The sequence below is a fragment of the Oenanthe melanoleuca genome, chromosome 1, assembly GCF_029582105.1.
Source record: "Oenanthe melanoleuca isolate GR-GAL-2019-014 chromosome 1, OMel1.0, whole genome shotgun sequence".
Classification (NCBI taxonomy): Eukaryota; Metazoa; Chordata; class Aves; order Passeriformes; family Muscicapidae; genus Oenanthe; species Oenanthe melanoleuca.
Genome location: NC_079333.1, coordinates 98054372 through 98075866, shown reverse-complemented (window position 1 = coordinate 98075866; position 21495 = coordinate 98054372). Strand labels below are relative to the sequence as shown.

The 21495-nt window shown below is 41.3% G+C and overlaps 1 protein-coding gene across 2 annotated transcripts in view; it reads left to right on the top strand.

Annotated features, from left to right (window-relative positions):
• Nucleotides 1-19609, top strand: part of SMPX (small muscle protein X-linked) — a 38462-nt gene extending 18853 nt beyond the window's left edge. The window contains exon 5 of one of the 2 annotated variants that reach the window (XM_056488275.1): nt 19100-19609. The gene's annotated coding sequence lies outside the window, so the exon portion shown is untranslated. Of the gene's footprint in view, nt 1-1206; nt 2012-19099 lie in introns of those variants that run through there. The other variant, XM_056488285.1, reaches the window with a different exon arrangement.
• Nucleotides 19610-21495: the final 1886 nt, after the last annotated feature.

Sequence of the window (21495 nt, the reverse complement as noted above, 5' to 3'; positions counted from 1 at the left end):
ATTGAGCTTCTCCCTTTGAAACATTAATGCCCTTAAAGTAACAAAATACCTCCAGTGCTAGCAATGCAGACCCACAAATCTCTGCTCTCTTCTCAAGTGAGAACCATTTCTGGAAGAAAGGTCCAAGAGTTTTGTTTGAAAACTGAAAGTTTTCATAGGTCACTGCTATTTAATAACTGCTTCTCTGTGGTCATTCTGTTGTTTACTTAGTCCTGAACTTTTGTTAGGCTTTTTATAAAATCACCCCTCTCTTTCCATTGGTGCTGTTCGTGAAAGATTTTCATAAAAATAAACTCTACACTAGTTGCCTGAGTGAGATGCAATTCCTGGGGTGACATCCCTCAAAAGAAGCTCAGAAAGGCAGGAGGCCTCCTGAGGATACCAGATGTTGAGGATCAGTGAAGTGGGAAGAAGGAATACTGCCAACAGACTTTTTCTTGCTTATCTCTGCTAGGTGTCCTAGGAGTCAGCCCATGAGCTACAGCATCTAACAACAGGTACCACTGGATGTACTCCTCTTGGAAATCTCAGAGCAGGATATTAGAAATCCCTGAAACTTCACTTATTTGCTGTGTGAACAGGTCCAAGTATTTAGGAGAAGGTGAAAGACACCTTTCCCAAGTCATATGCATATAAATCCATGCAGAACTAGTTGTAACCAGGGATGTGTGGGCATTAGAACCTGGAGAGCAGGGACAGGATCACACTGATCTCTGTTAGAGAGGGATGGGTGAGGTGAGCAATGCTGCTCCTCTGTTCCTGGGAACTGTCCTGAGTGAGGTATGCCTGGAGCAACCAGACACTGTAATGACAGAAATTATCAGAAACACAAAATAATAAGCAATTCCAGTCATTCCCACCTTATACCATTCAAAATGTGTTCAGCAGGTTTTCAAGTGCTACATCAAGTGAAAAGGCTAACTGCTTTGGAATACATGAAGTGTGACTTCCCACGTTAGTAACAGCTCAGATAGTTTTATCAAATCTACATAAATTGTAGCCAATTAAGCTGACAGTATGATCTGAAATATCTCAGCTCTGATGTGATAATCAAACGAATTTTCTTCTAAATTTAGTGCCTCATCATTTTGTTTTATAGTTTTTACTCATTTCATTTGATAGAAGACTACCTAATTATGTTCTAACAGCCTTGTGCTTAAAATCCACACAAATTACTGCATTGCTGTACTTTGTCATCTCTTGCAGACCTGGCTCGATGTGGCATGAGCCTTGTGAGCCCTGTCCAGGAGCCACCTGCAAGTGTCCCAAGCCCTGCTTTGTACTCAGGACTACACCTGCTTCAGCCACCAAATGCTCCTGGTGTGCCTTCTTTTGGGAAATGTAGCTCTCTTAGTGCCAAGGCCACCTCTGTTCCACACTTGTTTGCAAGTTTTTCTTCAGAGAATAACATTTTGTAGTGTTTGAGCTCACTGTGTGTAGGTAGAACATCATGTGTATGTAGAGCTCACCACACCAACATCCATTTATTTCCCCACTCTCAACACTACTGAGGAAACCCCAAGCTTCCAGTGTTATGGGGTTTTGCTGACCCTACCTGCTGCTGTTTAACCTCCTAATTCCTCTTTGATTTGCTAAAGGAGTCTCAAATACACTGTATTTTCATGTGAACAAAGGACACAGAATAAATGAAAATTTTCCTGCAGAAATATGTATTAGTTTTACTCTCAGTGTTGGTCATAATTTATTTTTCAAATTTGATTTGCTGCAGTTGTAGCCAGCTGAAGGGAGACTCAGCTGAACTAACCTTTACTTCAACTTGGGAGCAAGTATAATGCCTGGTTTTTGTCCTGGTTATAGCAGTAGGGCTGTATTTGCTTCTGACTGCAATTGACTGAGGTTCACATACAAGACATGGGCTCCATAAAAGCAGAATAAAGCCTTCAGTCCTGGTGTTTAGAACTTACTCCCCCACCTTGGTAAAGCTGATGTAGCATTGCTTTTAATTTAATAATTCAATGGATAAAAGAAATAAATTGAGTCCTTCAGCTTTTAGCTCTCCTGGGTCTTTGTTCTCAGTTATTGCCTTGGAGCACACCTTGTCTTAAAATTGCTGCTACTCGTCAGTGAATTTGCAGAGCTTTCAGGGCACAGCAGAGCAAATAAAGGCTGTGCCAGGGATGCAGTCAGGGAGGGGAGAGGCTGTCCTGCTTCCCGGGAGCGGCTTTTACGGGATCGGGGAGAACAAAGCGCTGAACAGAGCACTCTGCTGCTCCCCGAGGGAGGGGCGCTGGCAAGAGCCGGGCTGTGCTGCTCCAAGGCTTTGAAACGTGCTGCCTGTATGCAGGAGATGAGACCAACACAAAGTAGGTACTGAAATGGAACAAAAATGCGGGTCCGAAGAGTTGAAACCAAATATTTGAGCTAAAATAGGCAGAATGCAGGGGAAAGAGCACCTTCAGTTTTCCTGTTTACAAATCACACTGCTCCTGAGTGCAGTACCCTTCCCAAAGATTGTTAAAGATGGGATAGAGTGTGTCCTCTGCTAAAATTAACAAAGGATCTCAGACCTCCATTAAATACTTAATGGAGGATCTCAAACCCTTTAATTTTGAATTTTTCAATTTCCTTCTTTTTGTGGTTTTGTCTGAAAATATTTGAATTGATCTGTCTCTTCAGGCTTTGAATGAAAGCATTTATTTTTGAAAAATATGTAATATTTCTCTCTTTTAGTTCTCAAGAAAAGAAAAGCACTCTCTGTGAAGATGAGGCATATTTTCAGTTTTTCAGTCCATTTGGCTGAAAGTAAAGTGAGTCTGGATGGGTATATCACACGTGTACCCTTTTTCTAGTTTAAGCCCTTTGTTAAAAAAGTAACCAATTGTGTAGTACAGCATCTTTTTCTACTTTTTAGATGCTTCTAAAATTTTTATTCTGGAGCAGAATAGATATGCTGTCATATATGTGAATAATTACTCTGGGGCAGATGAATTCTGCAGCTAAGTGTTGTCTGTCTCCAGTTACTGCAGTTTAACACTTTAGCAGACAACACCTGAGCCCTGCTGAGCTGGTGAATGCTTCAAAGTCTGCCACAAACCATGTTTGTGTTCTGTCTTACATGTGTAGAGAGCAAGAACTGGCCAAACTGTGTTTAACCTGGCCAGAGAACACACACAGAACACACTTCACACTGCCATGTCCAAGTGTGAAGTTATCAGCAGTTTGGTTGAAATTAAAAAACCCAGAAGATGGCAATTAGAGTGATCAGCTCCACTTTTTCAATGCCTTTCTTTAACAGACACCACAGAGCTGAGTGGAGCCTGGCTCTCAGAGAAGCTTGTGCTGACCTGGGGCTAAAAACCTCATTTTTGGGCTAAAGATCAACCATCCTACAGCAAAGTCAACTCCTTGGGGCTCCATCTGCAGTGAGATTTTTGGCATCTTAGCCATTTTCATCAAGGCAAGCCCATGGTATGAAAACCATGTGCAGTGGCAGGGGAGTACCTTGAGCCAGTGGAGCATTCCCTCACATCCCTCAGCAGTGCCTGGGATTTCATGAACAGCACCTGGACCAGGTGCAAGCTGTGCAGCTCCAGAGAGCCACCAGGGATGGCAGAGCAGCACAGGGCAGGGCTGAGCTCTGATCTGCCTCACAGACTCCTCACCTCCCTGGTCAGGGCTCCTTGCCATGGAGGGATCCTCTGGCATGATCTAGCAGGGGGAGCAGCAGCCTGGACTGCAGCAAACACCTGCTGGCTGGCTGGTTCATCACCAGAGCAGAGCCTGGGGAGGGCAGGCAGGAGGGCAGAGCAGCTGGAGCCTCTCTGGCACTGCCTCCTGCCCCTTCTGCATCCAAGGGGGGATGTGCTGTTAGAAACCATTGAGACACTTCTGCAAGCAGCATGGTGGAGCTTGTGTGGAAAGCTGTTTAGACATAGCTAACAGAAAAGAATTGAAAACAACCTGATTCTTTCCCCTGGGGCTTCAGCAATGTCTTCAGTAAAGCCAGGAGACATTTCCCATCACCCTGGATAAACAGTGTGAACTGTCTCCTCCAGATATGCTCCAACTTTTTTAAAAGCAAGCAGAGAAATTTGCAAACATGCAGGAGAAGGCATGTGCTGGTGGCCCCTCCCTTCTGCCTTGGCTCAGTGATTATCACACATACACAGCCAGGAAACATGAATAAACCAGGTCAGGTCCTTCTTTGCCTCAAAAGGATTAAAACCCACAGTTCTTGCTTCCCTGGAGTCTGCAGACTACCTTGGCAGGGGGGCCCTTTCTACAGTTCAAGCTAAAGCTGAGCTGCTGTGCAGAAATGAATTAAAATTAATCTGTAGACAAGTCAGCCTGGTGGCAGCTTAGCCATGTGGAGCTCAAGTGGCAGGAAGGAAACTTGCTTCCATGTGCCTTAGGCTGCAGATTGCTGTGTACCATGTCTAAAGGCTAATTTGTGTAGCAACAGTCCCCTCAAGCTGTGATTTGAAAGAAGCCAGGGTGGCTGCTGTGTTTTTGTGCAGTCTGGTGCAATGATGTGGGTGCTGAGAGGACAGTCTCTGGAAACCCACCAAGCTTCTGGGGGCTGCTCAGGTTTGCACAACTCCCTGCTACTCAGATGAGCAGGGTTATTAAAACTCAGCTCATTTTACATGGCACAAGCACAGATTGAGGTTCATGGTTCATAGTTTTGTGGACCAAAATTCTGGATTTAATACCTGCATCCCATTTGCACCTGAAGCATCCAAGTTGCTGGGACTGGCCTCTAGTGGTAAGGAGCTCAACCCCAAGGCCACTCAGTGGGAACTGTGCTCACAAATCACTTAAGTGCATCTCAAAATCACACTCCAGATTTGAATCTTCAAATTGCACATTGCTCACTGCTGAGTGAAAGGGCTCTGTGTCAGATCCAGCTCCTGTGCTGCTGTGAGTGCTCCAGCAGGAGCTGCTGCACATGTTCTGTCAGGAGCCCTTCTGCCAAGCTGAGCAAAAGAAATCTTTTCCACAGAAACTGTAGATCATGGCCATGCAAATTCAAAACCAAAACACAATTGGTCTCTGGTGCCTGTTTTTTAACAGCAGGTGATTCCTCTCAGCTTTTCCTTCTATTTCTCTGTGGAAACATATTTTTTTCTTTTTCAATTTGTTTAGTCAAAAAACAATTTTCTATTTTGAAACATGGTGCTGTGAGAAAGTAATTCTCCCATATGTCTTCCAGTCAATCCTAATGCTCATCTGTCACAGATTGCAAATCAAGTATTAACAGGACAGGCAACACGTTGTAACACTTTCATTTATGTTTTCAAGAAACCTATCTATTCCTTGGCAAAAGATGGGCTTACCTTTGAAACCATAATAAGTTGCAAAATCCTGTAAACACAACATATATGAGTATATATATATACATATATATATATATAACTTGTCCATAGACAGAGACAAACTGCCCCAATACCTGCAGTAGCTTTGAGGAAGCAAGATAATGTGAAGAATTGAGCATATCCTGTATGGACCAGATGTCAGAATACAGTTTTCTAATGCAGTCAGTAACATGTCAAGTTAAATTAACAGCCTGTATATGATGTCTTGGCTTCATGCTTTTCCATCTCTGAGGAGATCCTCTGGGTTAGGTGCAAGAAGCCTGTCAAATTTCCCAAGCTGATTAAGAACTCTCACTTTTCCATGGCAAAGAAGCCATAAAATCTAGGATGAGACTTAAATATCCAGAACCTTCAGAGAATGTGGGTTATGGAAAAACTATGTTGGCTTTTGAGTTGGCAATCATTTTCTTACCACCCTTCCCTTTTCCTCCCATTTGCTGTATTTTTCAATATATTTTGCTTCATACAAAGTGCTAAGAATTTCAGGAAAAGTGTTTGCAAAGTGCACAGAGACCATGGAGCCTGGATTTAAATGTTTTGACAATAACATCTGTGAGTATATTTGCAGAGATGTGACCATTGTCTCAGGCCCTCTCTTTTTATTGCACGTGCCAGAGTTATATTGAAAGAAAGCAGGTGGATGATTAGTACCACAATTAATCACAGTTCTGTGCTGTGATATTATCTGTAGGCACATCAGATGGACACTATATTTATATGGAACAACACTCACTCATACATTATGAATTCTGTGAGAAGAAGCCATATGACCAGGAGAAAGCAGCATTTTTAGAAACTAGCACAGAGAATCAAATATGGGTTATTTGCAGTACAGACTGGGTAAGGTGGCAGAAGAGCCAGGATTCATGATGAATAAGTTGGGTATTGCTGCCCAAATAGAGACAGCTGAGATTTCTATTTTCTTTCTTGGAGAGGAAGTGTCTTCAAGATCACAGGACTTGCTGCTGATGCACTGAGAGCAAAGAAATCTGAGAGAGCTCAGGGACAGGGATTGTTCCAGGTTTGGCAGTGCTTGGCTGGCCCCACCCCAGCAGCCCCAGGCTGCCCATCCCTGTTCCTCTCAGGTGAGAAATAACCTCCCCTGCCTCCAGAGCCAGCAGGGACCACTGAAGGTCACTTCAGCTGCCTGAATCTCTGGGCACATCTTCTCTTTTCTCAGCAGCACACAACAGGGTGTGCTGCTCTCACAGGGCTTCAGTCCAAGTGCCCATGATGTCCCTGAAAAGTCCTGAAAGAGCCAGAATTACAGCAGAGCTAGGCTCCTTTCCTGAGGCTTCCAAGCACACACAGATCCTGGCAAAGCCCTTGCTAGTGCTCAGCTCTAGGAACATCTGAAGTGGATTCTCTTTGTAACTTTAATTGCAGGTTAGTTTTGAGGTGGGAGCACATCAGGCAGCAGCAGGGGAGCATCTGCAGCATGATCCCTCCTCCCCAGGGTGGCAGGTCGAGGGGCAGCAGCCCTCTGTTCAAAAAGGGTCTGTAGAGGTTACACTGCTGCATTTTTCCCTTTAACTCCAATAGCAGGAGCAGGTAGGCTGTGCTGCTGCCTTTCTGTGTTTCCCTGGCTACCACAGAAATGTGGTTGTTTTACTTTCCCCAGTCTCTTCTCAATAGTAATGTAAAGGAACAGTGTGTCCTTCAGCTGCTCCAGCAATCTGAAGTGATAAAAATGCAAAAGACTATTTTCTGACAGTCTTTTGTCTTCTTGTGCTTCTGGGTTTGCCATTAATAAAGACTATTTTTTCCCAAGCAGTGGTTTTCAAATTAATTGTGGTTTTGTCAAGTCTGTTGATATAATGATTTAGTACAGAACATTGCCTAAAGGGTTAATAATGAATCTAGTTTATTTACACTGTGGATTGTTGGTAGGATGTAAATTTGGGATTTTTATATTTTTGTGGGGAGAGGGAAGGGGAAATAACTGTTACAGTGAGATAAACCCCAGTCAAAACATTTCAGTAAATACTGCATAGTGGCAGTAACTCTTCAGGGAAACTAGAGGGCAAGCTTCTAAAGTACTTTGAGCTCTGTAAACCTGCAATTAGGTATCTCCTCAGCTTCCCAAGGAAATGCTAAGTGCCTCACTCCTAGGGGGTTGCATGTTTAATCAGCTAAACGCTCTCAAAATACTGCCCTGGGAGGGCTCAGGAGCCTGCTGCATAAAAATAATAGTCATTGCTGTGTGTCAGCAGTCAGGCAGCTCCTACTGTAAGTCTGCTGATTATTATACCCAATATAGCTGAGCTGTCTTTTGCCTATCCCTCCATTTGTCTCAGATTTTTCTTGTCATGAATTGTGTTTTCTTGTGTGCTGGAAATCACCGTGGGCCAAATAGTGTTTTATTATTATTTATTATCATTTTTATATATTATTATATATTATTATTTTATTTATTATTTATTATTATTGTTATCATTATTGTTATATGTGTGAGTACTGCTTAGCATCTACATGGGGCTTGGCTTCTGACCCATTCAGAAAAATAATTTTTCACTTCCTATGGGTCAGTCTTTGAGTCTGGGGGAAACTGGGTGTACAGCTCATTTTTAGAGCTTGTAGTTGTCCAAACGAATCTGGAAGGGCAGCACTAAAGTGTTTGGCATCACACACCCCAATGAAGGTGCAGATCAATGCAGCAGGAGGCTGAGATGAGGCAGAGGCTGTGGAACCAGTTTGGAAATGCCAAGTTTATGTCATACTGCAGATTTAGATCCTGCCCTCATCTGAACCACAAGGGAGCAGGAATAGTGGGGTTAAACCATGCTATTTACAGTTTAAAAAATAGGATATTTCTCCTCTGATTTGGGAATCTATGTCCCAGTAAATCAGCTTATGAATGTTAGGAGTGTTGATCAGGGATTAGGGCTTTTGAGTCTGTCAGACCTGAAATTGCTGACCCTTGGAAGCCCCCCAGAGTCAAAGAGCAGCACCAGCCTCCTGGGCAGTGCTGGGATAAAGAACTGGCCAGATCATTCATGCTCAGTGTTCCATGTTGCACCAGGAGAATTGCTGAAAGCAAAACGTTTCCATAAAAAGTTATATTTTCAGAGCACAAAACTTTCCCAGTGGAGAAATGTTCCATCAGAAAAATGTTGGACCATTTTGACTCTTGGCATACTCTTAGGTACAAAAACTCATTGCATTTTAAATAAATTTCAGCAGTCTCAGCCCATGCCAACTCTCAAGCAACAAATCAAGCAAACTCGGCCTTTTCTCCAGTAATTATCCAACCTGATAATTCTCCTGTCATTTCACCCTTTTGCTTCACTGAAGGGAGAAAGGGGTGTTTGCAGTACACCAAGATGCTGTTTGCTTCAATTTTCATTGCCCTGGAACTTGAAATTCATAAAAGTCATGATGTAAATATATACATAATTTTAATCCCAAAGTAAGCACATACAAACAACCCCAAAAATCAATTACCTTCAGGATACACATGAACAGACTTTGTTTTATAAAACTTTTTTTTTTTTAACATAGTAATTTCTAAAATCAACATGAAATGTGCCTATTTTTCAGGACAAGCATGAGACAACAGTCTGCCTTGCCAAAGTTTGAACACATGGCTTGTAAGTCTAACCAGTTAACACCCAGTGCTTTAGCCCTTTCTTCTCAACCATTAAAACTGCATGAAAATGGAAAATATTTGCAATAAAAAAAAACAGTAGAAGAGGTAGAATCCTGGATAATATGTGAATTCTTATGGATAATGGAATAAAAATCTTCAGACAATATTAAAGTCTGATGGGAAGTGAAAAATCAGGCAGTATGGAAGCTAAGGGTGAGAATTTATGTGTTTGTCATTGCACATGAATTAACACACTGTACAGTCTGCCTTATATTGTGTTGCCTGAATTTTATGATTCATAACAATTTTCTTCATACCATCTCATAGCTACAAAATTATGCATGGTTACAAAACAAGCACAGCAATGCTGAATCATTTTTTCTATGTACCAGTAAGTCTCTGAAGTAGCCTACCTCACTGTAAGTATAGGGGGAAGAAAACTTGGTATTGATATCTTAATATTTGAATATGAATAACCACTATTAGGCTTCGTGTTCAGTCTTGACTGATTAACTGATGCCTATGTGAGTCATTTATCAACTCAATATTATTTTAATATGTGCTTTTTATCATTGAGTGCCTCAATTTTTTTTTTGAAGAAAAAGCCATTGACTCCACAGAAGTCAGCTGTCAACAGAGATCAGTGGCACTTTAGAAATGCCATTAGTGAGGGACTCCACAGGAGTCAGCAGTGTGCCAAATATTCACTTTCCACAGTCTTTGTCCCTGCAGCTCGACCATCTCCAGTAAAAACAAAATTTCTTAATCTTTTGCTTACCATGTTTTAATTTAAAGAATGCAAGCAGTATTAAACCCTTTTTTGTGTGTGAAAACCATGCAGACACCAAGCAGTGTTGCTCAGCACTGGGCTTGTGCCTCTGGAGAAAATGCCAGCTTATCAGGAGTTTGAAGTGGCAGCCAGCATGACAATAGCAGAAGACATGAGCATTCAGGTGTGAAATCACAGCACCTTTCCAGCAGCAGCATTCTGCTGTGTGATAGGGTGCACTTGGATTTGTGAGAATGCTTCACACATAATTTCGGGTAAAGCTTTAATATTTGATTGGAGAGCCAATACAAATGAAGTGTCAGTGTAAAAGAGGTTCAAGGCCAGTGCCTTCCTCCAGAATCTCTTTTGTGCAAAACAGCTTGAAAATCATTGCTCATAATCTAATTATGCAGCACAGTTGTGCATTTTGGAGTTCATATGGCATGAGCAGCACAATGGGTGATAGCCCATCCCTACAGTGGCTTTTATTGCACTCTTTGAGGGACTACAATAAGACTGCTGAAAGGATTCATCTGGACAGGTCTTTACCCTACCATAAAAATGTCAGTAAAAATAACATCATCTTTCTCCAAACTTCAGCCTCCCCAAATCAAATATTTTTCTAGAAAAACAAAACTGGGTGGCCTGAATTTTCCCAGAAAAGCATAGAGATTTTCAATTTCCTGAGACTGAATCCAAATTTTTAAACTAAATCAGGCAGTTCTGTCAAGAAAGCTTTGATTTATTAGGTTTCCAGCTCTCTGTCCACCCCAAATAACATTTCTAAGTACTTGCAAAGCTGTTCAGCAGCTTCAAGTCCTTGATGCTGTGGGTCTGGTGCAGACACAAACCATTAAGATCATCATGAACTGTGACAATCCAAGCTACTGGAGGATTTGCAAGGCTGGGAGATGCCTCAGCAAACATCCTCATCCTCTCTGTGCTGGGCTGGGGCTGCCACCAGAGCAGCAAGGGCTTGGGAGGTGCAAAGTAGCTTTGGTCCCTGGTGGTGCTGTCCTAGCTGGGACAGGGCTTGGCTTTTTGGAGCTGGAATCTTCTGGTGGGTTCCCTCACCATCCAGCCCAAGGGCTGTGCCCCCACACTCACAAGTCACTTTTGAAGCAATCCAGGAATTCTGTGTTTTAGCTGTACAGTAATTTGCCATGTTTGATGCAGGTTATGGATTTCAGTTCCAGTAATGGTGTTCCTGCCTTTGTGCTTCAGCTGCAGACACCTCTGAGGTATTTTCCCCACGTCATCTCTGTGGTGGGCTCAAGTGCTGACTGCAGGGAGCCTCTGCAGCAAGAGCACTCCCCACCATGTACATTCTCTCCTAGCTGGAAGCTTTGTTTTCAGAGACATGCCCTGGCTGAGAAACCCCAGCCAGGCAATTAACTCTCAGAGGGTGCATTTCCTATTGCATCACCACTCTCAGTACAAGAAAGATGTCCCATTGTTTTAAATGTCACAGCTTTTGTCTTTACTTCCTCTTTTAATATTTTTATTATTTATTTTGGGGTTTTTTGTTTGTTTTTCTATACTGAATATTTTATCAATTATTATTCTATTTGTATTAGGGCTTTGTCTGGTCCCTTCTGTACAGATCTTTGTCTTGTGGGCATCACAATTGTCAGTCCATAATGGCTCCTAGCAACCTCTTTTCTTTTTTCCTGCTATGCCACCAGCCAGGTGCATTGCTACTGGCTATTTTCCACCCTGTGCCTGCAAGCAGCTGAGTGGTTTTGTTTATCATTGGAGAAATCAGTAGGATTTGTTGCACCCCAAAGGAGGTAATAAACACTTTCCAGGATCAGCCATTAGATTTCCTCACTGATGAATTTGCTACTATCATAATTACTGAAGTTTCACTGTCTGCTGTTATGGGGAATGAAGATGAAATACAACTAAACTGTCCAGGAAATCCCTCTCTAATCTCACCATCATAAACATTTTGCTACTTAAGCTCTTTTAGTCATTTGGCTCCATTAACAGCCTGTTTGGGTGTACTTGCTAATATGGTCAGGATGATACCTGACAACAGTGGCCAAGCTCTTGAGTGATGCCTACACTGGAAATCAATTGCTTTTTAATGCAGAGATTGTATAGGTGGATGAGAACCACTTAAATAACCTCAGAGAACAATTTTCCCTATATTGATATATAATTGCAAAGAATAATAATTATAGGCACACACCTGCATGGACTTGGCAGAACTTACCAAAGTGCTAGAAAGGAAAAGCAATTTTTTTTTTTTTCCTTCAGAAGACACTAATTTAAAAGGGAGAAAGTGCTGCAGCATAGTTCTTATTAACAAAGGTAAAAAAAAGCCACTGCAGCTCCTTATCAACAGCTTTAATCACAGCATAGGTACATGCTGCTTAATTTTTCTAGCCATTATGAATCACAAATGACCTCATACAGTCCCAAAGCAGCTGAAGATGGGTATGCAAAATCTTTTTATAGGGGTGAAACTTTAAGTTATGAGAATTTGTAGTGAAAATGTTAATGAAAAGCAGAAAATTGAAATGAAAACTTGAATTTAATTTGAGGTAAGCATCTGTTACAGCCACTGTGCTTTAAAACCTGTACAGTATGGAGAGAAAATGTAAAGGATAGCTCCAGAGAAAGTCATTGCAGAAGGAGTAACAATACCAATAACAGAGAGTAAACCAGAATTTATATAGGATTTTCTTTGTAATAACATTTTAAAATGCTCTGCATAATCAGTCATTTAAAATTCAGTCTCCTTATGAGCTACTCAGATATGATAAACTTCAAGATATGCTTTGCCAGCTTTAAGAAACTGTTGTTTTTATCCTTTTAGGCAATGTATTTATATCAGCATTTGTTGTGAATCCATTAGCTAAAACATCCCATGCTCATTAAGGTTCTACTTCATGTAAATGAGAACTGGCATAATGTTTTAGGCAGCTTTCTGATCTCAGCCAAGAAATGCCCAAACAAAAGTAGAATTATACCTGGTAAGGCTAAAGAGATGTAGGAGTTCAGAACACATTTCCATGCTCTAGAGTTTTAGTGTTTGTAACACACTACAAATGCCAAAACTCTTGAAGTAATGCTAGTCAAGAGGTAGGGATATTTGTTTATTTTTTACTGGAAATGCTGACATCTGAGGGTTTTTTTTTTTTACTTTTGAAACTGCACCTTGGACATGAATTCCACTTAAAAAATAGAAGGCAATATAACAAATGACGAGTATCATGTCTCTATGGACCTTAGGTCTTTCAGAGAACAAACATTTAGAATTCATGTTGAACTGAAAGACTTCTATTTGTCAGCTGCCATTTCAGAACCACTGAGTGAAGTTGTGTCTCTTTTGCAAGTTCCTTTGGTGTCAAAGCTTTGTGTCAGTGCAGGTAACAAGAAATTTTGATAACAGCATAACTCAAGGAATGTTTCCACCTGACTTTTGCTGTCTGAAATAAAAGAGTTTGTTGTGTCTGACCAGACCTGCTGTTGCACTGCACTTGTCTGAGCTCCTCTGTGTGCACTGCAAACAGTGAAAGGGTCAGAACTGTCCCTCCCTCCCCATGTCACACCCTGAACTGAGATGTAAATTAGACAAAGAACATATGTATGTCAAAAGGAGCATATGGCTTCCCATAATTTCTGCATAGTGAAGATAGCAAAGTTTGTTATTAAAAAGATTCTTTTTGCATTTTGGTGGGAAGTATTTTTTGCCTAGCATTCTTTGTCAGATAAATTGAAAGAATAAAAATTCTGACATTTCTCTTTTTGTTTTGAAACTCTGCATGTGTGTGTATGTGCATTTCTATTTCAGCTGCTTTCTCACATATTTTTATTGACTGTAGGTAAAGGGCAAAAAAAAAGGAGTTAAAAAGTAATTAAAAAAAAAGGCATAAATGTTTATCTTTCTAGTATTTGACAGGGACAATGCCCAGAAAATAGAAATGAGAGATGACATAATTTAAAAGACATATGATATATGGTCAGCTATATGAGAGTTGCTGTCATTATTCTGACAGAAATATAACAAATGTGTTGAAATAATTTGTAAAAACCATGCAGGAAAGCACAACTTAATTTAAAGAAGGATCTTTCATTTAGTCAAGCAGATATTGTTGGAAAGGAGTCAAGGGATGAACTCTCTCTCCTTTGCAACTGAAAACATCTCTCTGGCATCCCATGACAGTCTTAATATGTTAACCTGGAGAACATTTGACTTCCTGCTGCTTCCTCTGGCACCTGTGTGGACAGTGATCTCAATATGATATAAATATTAAAGTGGGAGAAGCTGATTGTAGCAGGTGCTGCCCGTCAGAGGGAAGTGAGGGAGAGGAATTAAAGCAGATCCACTGGCACTCCAGGTCACTGCCTCCAAAAGGTCAAAGCTTTTACCAGATGTGTAGGAGAATTAGAGAGTCTAAGGAGATAGTCTGGCTTTATTTCCCCTTGACAATTCACTAGGGCAATGAAAGGAGACATGTCCCTGGATTTACCTTTTGCCCAGGTTTTCCTTCTGTGGAGCAGTGTGTTTGTAATTCTAGGCTAATTCTGCTCCAGACTAACAGACATTCATGACCTCTGTCCCCTTCTTACCTTACTGTAATCGATACCCTTTTCATTCCCAGTGTGCTGTTTGCTGGGAATGGCCAGATGGCTTTCAAATGACATAATGGGAACAAAACTCCTTCCTGGGTCTCCTAATTCCATGAGAAGTCATTACCTTCATTTCCCACTTGCACTTTTGAAGGGGCATTTCTTTACCCTTGTAATCCATTTTTTCTGAATGGTGCAGAATTTTCTTCCAGCAGCCACACCTGTTGTCCGTGTGCCATTCACAAGGTGTGTAATGAACATTTTCAGTAGTTTGGAACCTTTAGAGTGTGGATGGCTTAAATCATGATCCACAGCCTGGCTGAACAGCACTGTGAAGACAAGGGCCAGTTCTCCCACTGAGAGCTCTCTGCTCCCAAATAGAGCTCTCCTTGCTGCCTCTTTGAGGGTTGCATTTATGGCTGAGACAGTGGTGAGTAAGAGATCTATAAATGGGCTCTGGTGAGGAGTAAACATCATGTGGCCCTTCACTCTGGAAGCTTGTTGAGTGGGAGGCATTTACTGAGCCTTGGTGCACTTGCTGTAATCACTGATCTTCTTTGAAGTGCTAATGTCTGTTTTCTCCTGTGTTAAATTGTTTCTTATAAAAGGGGATGACTTAACAGAAATTTGGGGTTAAGTATATAGGGCTGGAAACTATTGAAACAAAGAATTTAGTGCCCAGGTGATTCATTCTTTAATTATATATTAGCATGGAATGTGGCCATTTTATTACACATATGGAGATACAGCCAAAATCTGGATGGATTTCATGTTTCTTCTTTCAGCTACCATGCTCTCTAAGAACAGAAAACACTGACAGCTAGAATTACCAGTGTTTTTTTAAGAATAAATATTTTGTCTGCTTGCTGTTAACTAGTTGGGTGTTTTCAGAGAATAAAAGGGAGATGCAGCATTAAAAATTGTGATTTTGAAAAAGGAAAAAAAATTAGTGAGATTTTGAAATTAATTTCTTTATTTGCATTTATTTTTGGAGTTACATCTTAATTTACATTCAGTTACATACAATAAGTAATTTCTTATATAAAAATAGCTACTGCTTTTATCTGTGGTCAGAAACCTCAAGGATCCAGTCTTTTTTGTTCCAGAAGCTGACTCTGGCATCCAACCGACTGCAATCATAGCCTTGCAGATCTCAGGGAATGGAGAAGGTCTTGAGGGCTGAAAAACCCTCTAATTCCATGATTCAAAGTGTTCCTAAGCATGTGCTTATGTCCACCCTTAATCAGAACAGCATTTAAGCATTTGCTCTCACGAATATTCTTTTTTTTTAATGGCTGAGGGTTGCTCAGTGCAAGGTTGATTGGAGCAGCAAGGGAGTCTGGTGATAACCTGCAGCAGCAGAAAGAATCACCAGAGAACATAACTGAGAGGAATATTAATGTACCACAGGCAACCTGTTTTTGAGTTTACAGGCTCCCATTGATCTCTGGAGGAGTTTGTGCTCTATAAATAGTGTGCCTTTGGGAGCTGGGACAGGGAGAATTGGAGCTGGCCAGTGGGAGGTCTGAGTGGATTAGAGCATCACAGGGAGATAATGGAGGGTCCACTGACTGCAGAGGCAGCTTAGGTAGTAATTATAAACAACCAGAGAGCAGAGAGTGTACCTGAAAGAAAGATAATACAGTTACCAGGTGTTAAAATAGCACTACTTGCAAGCAGCATGCTTTAGACAAAATTTGAGAAAAGTAAGCTTGATTCTCCTCAGCACCTGAGCCCTAAGGAAAGATTTATCATCATGGCAATTTGACTTTTGCTTCTTTTGGATGGCAAGTGGCAGGGCTTCTGGGGTTTTTACTGCTCCTCCTGCTAACTAGCTGCTCTTGTAGGCACATGGTCCCCTAGAAGGCTGGGTCTCCTTTGGTTAGAGCTGCTGGGTCCCAGCTGAGACTGCAAGAACTGGACACAGCAGGTCTTTGGGTGGGTCCACTGCCTGGTGAGAGACCTGTGTCAGGGAAGGAGGGGAGAATGGCTGGATGGGATACAATGCCAGTTTGGACCTTTCAGCCCTGGGATATTAAGGGATATTAATAGTGATTCCAGTGGGAGCTGAAGGTCAAAGGTATGGGAACTGTGAGAAACAAAGAAAGGACAAAGAAGTATTTGAAAAAATGGAGCATATGACCAAAAGTAATCCCATCAGCCAGTTTACTTGTCTTATTAGCAGCACAGTAATATAGTTTATAACACCTTGCTGATTTGGTTTATAAACTCACTGATGGCTCCACAGCCAGGCAAGAGAGACCTTGCACATGGCCATGAATCCACCTTGGGCCTCATGAGTAGAGAACAGCTTCCCCTGGGACCAGCAAAGCCTCTGCCAGATTTACAGACACCTCAGGAAAACATCCAGTCCAGTGCCCTGCTCAGGTCATTGCTCAGGGCCATGTCCAGTCAGGGTTTGAATATCTCCAGGAATGGAATCTCCACAACCTTCCTGGGCAGCCTGGCTAGTGTTTGAACACCCTGATGGTAAAACAAGTTTTCTTTCCTATGTGGATGAAATTCTCTGTATTTCAATTTGTGCCTGTTGTCGTCTCCTTTCCTGTCACTCAGCACAATGAGGAAAGTGTCTCCACCCTTTTTGTACCCAAGGGCTTTGTACCCATCTTCTTGGCTTTATCACAATTCTTGGGGGCCTGATGTGCCCAGCACAGGATGGCTGTCAGGAAGTAAGGAAAGGCTGAGCTAATTAAAGAAGATAAGCATGGAGCTCCCATGCTAGGCAGATGTCTCCTCCAGCCTTAAATCTAAGATGCTGAATCTGCTAGAAAGGTGCAAAAGATATAATGCAATCCTAAAAGCCAGAATGTTAAATTACATCTGTCCATCATGCCACAATCTGCTCAGGGTGTGTTTGGAGGCAGAACTGGCCTCTTTCAGCAGGAGGATCAGAAAACCCTGGTGATGCTGAGGACCACACTGTGCTCAGATTTGTCTGCTGTGCCCTGCACACTCTTTGTCCTGACCCCAGGCTCGAGGCCTCGTGTTCAATTATAGCCAGCAATGTTATTCACACAGCAATTGAAAACAGCCACCCTGTGATACTCAGGAACAGGCACAGTAGATTTTGAAAGAGAGAGGAGAATAATCCTGAGTGCTGAAGCACATGGAGAGCGTGTGTAGGCAGGAGGAAATTATAGGGGACAGGATTACATGTGTGTGTGTGTATCCCAGGGAGCCATCAAATAAGTCCTAAAGCTGGATTTTGTTTTTGAGATCAGAAGATAAATACCTAAAATTACCTGGCTGGAAGGAAATTTCAGCTGGAACAGAACAGGGCACTGCCTTGGTAAGGCAGCTGAGATGGCTGCATCACTTGATGCTACTGGCCAGAGTGTTGGTAGCACTACATGAAGTGCTGTGGCCACTTCACTGTGGGCAGTGACACCCTCTCACTTTCTTTCAAGACAAGTTAATTTACATTTGACTTCTTCATTTAAAGGTTGCCCCCACTTTCAAGCAGTCAGTGTAAGCCATGCAGGATTCTTCTGGAAGCTGAGCAGTCACAGTCTTCTGAATCTCCCTCCACTGTCTGCTCAAATATGCACAGCCTGCATGTGCTCAGGAGCATAAACTCCTTCATGTAACACATCTTGAGATATAGCAGGTTGTCATTTTTTTTTCTGTCCTGTGACTTTTTCTCTGTGTTCTAGCATTTAAGTTCAAGGTTCATGAGTTCAATTAAATTTAATAAAAGTAAACACATTCCTCCACCTCAAATACTTATATCTTAGCTGATTAAAAATATATGCTGAGAAAGTTAGTGTCTTGACCTTCTGAAAGTTAGTTGCAAAGTTAATTCAGGTTTTCAATATTGAGCTTTCTGGAACCACTGATATCAATAGCAGCCATGGTATTTCTTAACTTCAAAGAGAACAGAAATAGGCCCTATGCTGGGCTTCAAATTAGCTGTGACTGTGCAGGAAAGAGTCACTGTAGACAAGTCAAAGGAAATTGCTCATCACGCCCCAGACAGAGACTAAGTGCCCCCTCCCACCTTGCTTTAGATAAATAAATCAGAGGGATTTATGAAAAGAACACAGAAAATACTTTTCTACTCTGTCTAGAATACTGTCCTCAGTGCTGGTCAGTCATGAGAATTAAAGCAGAAATAGGGGAGGAGTGGAGCTGTGACAAAAGCAGTTACAGGAATATATACACTACCAAAAGAAGTGAGGCTGAAAACTCCCCAGACTATTCAGTTTGGGTGGAGTCTCACCAGTGAAGACTCTAATGGGCAGGATAGAAAAGGCAAGAGAAGAGGATACCCAAAGCAGTTTAAAAAAATTAAAATGCACAGACGTGTGTATTTATCAGCAAGTAGTATTCAATGGTAAAATTAAATACCATTCTGTTTTTTATGAATTGCATCCCTCCAGGCTGCAGCCTGGCCACAGTGCTGAGGCACAGCAGGATCAGCCTCCTGTGGCTGCTGGAGCAGGGCTGGGCTTTCCTGGGGCTGCAGGGGCTGGACCTGCCCAGCTCCCCCCTGCTGGGGATGAGAGGGGCATGGGCTGGGCCAGGCTTTGCCCTGCACCAGGGGCAGAACTCAAGGCTTTGAAGACCTCAAGTCTTGACAGAATAATGAATTTTCATCAGACAGAGATCTGGAGACTAGGTGGGAAAAGCTGGTGGATCACAAAGATTTGCATTCCCTGAACCTGGCTGTAAACAAGTGCATTTAATGAAGGAAAAATTGCAGGTGTGGGGAGTTCCTCCCTCTCACAGCTTTTCTGCATGGTCTGAAAATACCCATGAGTGCACTGGTAATGATTAACTGCTGGTCTTGTGTTTGTTGCACAGGTCTGACAAGTGAAACTGAACGGATTCCAAAGAATGGAGAAAATTTCAGATATTTTATATATTTGTATGAAGACTATGAACTTTCCAACTCTTCAATACCCCATAGGAAGTATCTTCTTTGTACATTTATATCAATGCTTTCTTCTTGCCCATTTTGTTTAACATAGGGAAGTAGTGCTGAAATAAAACAGGAAAAAACAACTAGCAATGAATATCTGGATGTACAGGAATGATTTTGACCTGAGAATGGGGAATACTGTAATTTGAAGTTTGAGCAAAGTAAAAAAAAACCTTTAAAAATACATCATTATTTTCAATTAATTTAGTTTGTTTATTTTTGAAAAATGTCAATGTGTACAAGAGAGTTTTTAAATGGCTTCACAAAATGCAGAATAAATTAGGAATATAACATCTTATGTCCTGTTGTGAGTTCCTAGCTATAGAAGAGGAATTATGTATAATGTGTAATAAAGGACATGAAAATAATAAAAGCAATGGTCTTTCTGGTGAGTTGAGCTAAATTATTCTTTTGTTGTAGAGACAAAGTGTTTGTTTTCCTCCAGAATCTAAATTGCACTTCTGTTGATATTTATGCATCACCTTTATACAATGAATATACAAGATGGGAGGTTGCAGGCAGAAAACCTGCAACCTTTATTCCAATGAACAGTCATCCAGCCTTGATGGAACATGTTCATGAATACAGCTGGAAGGATCATTATCTTCAAAAGTGCAAATCAAAAGGGAACACTGGGATGGGATGCTGGGCTAAAATAATGTATGATCACAGCACCTCTCACATGGAGGGATTAGAGCTTGGGGCTTGTTATATGGACTGTACATAACAGAAGGCTGTTTGATGCATTCCTATTTTTGGAAATGAGATCTTGTTAGAGAAATTTAATACATTGTGTCTCCTTGGTCTCTTTTATGTTACTTACTGTAAAGGGATATGAGGAGCTGTTTTTAATAATATTCTTCTAATGCTGATTGAAACTATTCTACATACTCTAAAACTCTCTGCCTGACTCTTGTTTATTCAAATAAAATAAAGATAATTATTCTGGTTAGAAAACAGATTTCAAGTTGAATATTACTTACAATGACATCCATTTAATTCTTGTTTGCTCCATCACATAATACAAGAGCAAACTGAAATTATTTTTTAATTTTAAGTTTCCATATATTTGCATTACTATGTACAGGAAATTAGAAAGGAGCTGTATTCTCTGCAGCTCAATTAAAATGACATTCTTGCATTTTTTACTTTGAATATGCAATATCAACATTGCTTACTATCCTGCTTCATCCTTATATGCTCTGATTTCCCTTAATGCATTTCTTGGAGCTGAACATCCCTGAAGGACAGGTTGAAATGGAAATGTCAAGAGATGGAATGAATCAGGAGCACCTTTCATTTACCCCCAATGAGGTTAACATGTCTGTTCAATTGAAAATGAACAATTTTCCCCAACAGTGCATTATCAGACACTGATATTGGATTGCATTGTTCCTACCAGTCTGGAAATGATAAAAAGAGAAAACACATAATGCCTAGATCCAAAAGCATGCTGAAGGTGAGATGAATCAGGGCCTTGGCTTTTGCTTTCTTTACTCACTAAACAGTACTAATTCCAGAGAACTGGGGAAAGGCAAAGCCTCATTTCCCCCTCCTTTTATAGTTAGGAAACTTCACAGTGGAAATTCCAGGGGATGGAGAGAGCTGGGGCCACATCCCAGTCTTCACACCTGAATGTGTGGGTGAAAGAAAAAAATCCCATCCCTGACAGAAAAATAAGGTTCTTTTGCCAGATTTCGAATTCCTGCTTCCAGATGGAGGGGTAGGTACCACCAGGGGCCACTGAAACATTTTCAGAGTGGAGAGGAACCAGTCAGAGGAAAAGAATACCTTTTCAGAGCTTTGTTTTTATTTTAAATGAAAATTCTTTCACTTCCTTGAGACTGGCAGCTAATGGGGAGTGGGGATCAGTGAGAACTCTGAATTGAGTCTTAGGAGTACAAGAAATCCCTAATAAAACATGAAATTAGCAACCAAGTACTAGGAAAAAAAGAGGCTGTGAAGACTGTGTGTCTCAGCTAGCAAACAGTTTACAGCTGGTCTGAACCACCTTGTGCTAGTGAGGTTGTTTTTCATCTAAGCCATATGAAAGGATCTGACTGTAGGGCACACACAGGCCAGTGAAAGATGCCCCAAGCAACTCTCAGTCTGGTATGGGAAATTCTATCCCCCAGATGTTAGATGTAGGGGAAGGCTGAGGTCTTACAAAGAATGAGCACAGACATACATAATAACAGATCATGCTAAAATCATTTCCTGTGGTCACAAGGGAGTCTTTGTGTGTATGAGCCAAAGTCACTGACAGATGTGTATCAGC